Below are 2,487 nucleotides of genomic sequence, written 5' to 3' on the forward strand. Positions count from 1 at the left end.
GAGGCAGGTCAGGTGGTCTGGTATTCCCATCTCTTTCAGAATTTTCCACAGTTTATTGTGATCCACACAGTCAAAGGCTTTGGCATAGTCAATAAAGCAGAAATAGATGTTTTTCTGAAATTATCTTGCTTTTTCGATGATCCAGCGGATGTTGGCAATTTGATCTCTGGTTCCTCTGCCTTTTCTAAAACCAGCTTGAACATCTGGAAGTTCACGGTTCACATATCTGAAGCCTGGCTTGGAGAATTTTAAGCATCACTTTACTAGCGTGTGAGATGAGTACAATTGTGCGGTAGTTTGAGCATTCATTGGCATTGCCTTTCTTTGGGATTGGAATGAAAACTGACCTTTTCCAGTCCTGTGGCCACTGCTCAGCTTTCCAAATTTGCTGGCATAATGAGTGCAGCACTTTCACAGCATCATTTTTCAGTATTTGAAATGGCTCAACTGGAATTCCATCACCGCCACCAGCTTTGCTCATAGTGATGCTTTCTAAAGCCCACTTGACTTCACATTCCAGGAAGTCTGGCTGTAGGTGAGTGATCACACGATTGTGATTATCTTGGTCATGAAGATCTTTTTTGTACAGTTCTTCTGTGTATTCTTGCCACCTCTTCTTAATATCTTCTGCTTCTCTTAGGTCCGTACCATTTCTGTCCTTTATTGAGCCCATCTTTGCATGAAATGTTCCCTTGGTATCTCTGATTTTCTTGAAGAGATCTCTAATCTTTCCCATTCTGTTGTTTTCCTCAGTTTCTTTGCATTGATCACTGAGGACGGCTTTCTTATCTCTCCTTGCTATTCTTTGGAACTCTGCATTCAAATGGATATATCTTTCCTTTTCTCCTTTGCTTTTCCCCTCCCTTCTTTTCACAGCTATTTGTAAGGCATCCTCAGACAGCCATTTTGCTTTTTTGCATTTCTTTTTCTTGGGGATGGTCTTGATTTCTTGCCTTATTCCATTGCAAAGTCAGCACCTTGTGACGTTCTGCATATGCTACGTTCTTTACCAAATATGTGTCCAAAAGTTGGGCCATAAACTGAGCTTAAAATGGGAATCTTTGACATATCAACACACATTTCTTTTTAGATTTTGAATATTATTGAATTACTTATTTGGCTGCACTGGGTCTTAGTTGTGGCATGTGAGACCTAGTTCCCCGACCAGGGATCAAACCCGGGCCGCCTGCATTGGGAGTGCAGAGTCTTAGCCACTTCCCCCAGGGAAGTCCCACAACACACACTTCTGAAATCCCTCTCTCAAAGTCCGAGGAATTGCACTTGGTGCCCTGTGGAGTTTTAAAAGGTAAACTTTCACACTTCCTGTGAAATGGAGGTGGGGTGGAGGGTTAGGTAATAACCTGTCACTGAGAGGACAGGAAGTTGACTCCCGAGGTCACATGTCAGGGTCAGAGCTGGCAGAGAGCCCAGACACAGGCTTTGTGGTCACCCGGCCAGTGGTCTGGCTTTTCCTGCATTGTTGTTGTAACGTGGCTGTCGTTGCCTGAGCTTAGCACTGATACCCTCCATTAAAAAAAAAAATCTATGTGTTATAAGATCAACGTTTAAAAAATATATGTGTCATGGGTTTAGCATTTTCTGTTTGTAAGGCAGTGTGCCGTCATGGAAAATACAGTTTTCGGAGTCAGACCGCCCTGTGTGACAGACCCAGCTCAGCCCCTTTCTAACCATGTGCATGGGAGAAGTCACTCAGCTGCTCCGAGCTGCTGCTGCTTTGTCTTTTCTTCGTATTTGCGTATTTATTTATTTTTATTTACTTTTGGCTGTGCTGGGTCTTCATTGCCGCGCGGGCTTTCTCTGGTTGCCACGAGTAGGGGCTACTCGCTAGCTGTGGCACGTGGGCTTCTCATTGCAGTGGCCTCTCTTACTGAGGAGCGCAGGCTCTAGGGCGCACTGGCTTCAGGGTGCTTGGGCTTAGTTGCCCCCTCGGCATGTGGAATTATCCTGGACCAGGGGTCAAACCCATGTCCCCTGCACTGGCAGGCGGATCCCTAACTACCAGGACCACCAAGGAAGTCCTCTTTGTCTTTTAATGCTGTTGTGAGTTATCAGAGACTGGGCATATGAAGGCGCTCGGCACAGTGTCTGAAGTATGTTGGCAGTTCCACGATGGGGCCCGGTTTTATGGCTGGCTGAGTTCTTCCTGGAGGTGGGCGTCCATCCCTTCAGGCCAAGGTGGAGGCTCAGAACGTCTGGAAGAAGTGACCCCGCGGAGCCAGAGTCAGAGCCCAACACAGACCTTCGCCTCTCAAAGAGCTTGAGAGCACAAGATGCAGGAGAGGAGAACTGAGGCACAGATCGGCCAAGCAGCACAAGGAAGAATCCATCTGTGACCGAGATGCCACCTCCCAACTTCCAGACAGCCCCGGTGCGCTGGGGGCAGAGCGCATGGTGCGCCAGGGCAGCAGGATTTCAGACACTGCTTCCAGGCTGAAGACTTTCTGCGAAGCCTTTGTACACTTTCAT

Source organism: Bison bison, unplaced genomic scaffold (genome assembly GCF_000754665.1).
Source record: "Bison bison bison isolate TAMUID 2011002044 unplaced genomic scaffold, Bison_UMD1.0 scf7180017864213, whole genome shotgun sequence".
Lineage (NCBI taxonomy): Eukaryota > Metazoa > Chordata > Mammalia > Artiodactyla > Bovidae > Bison > Bison bison.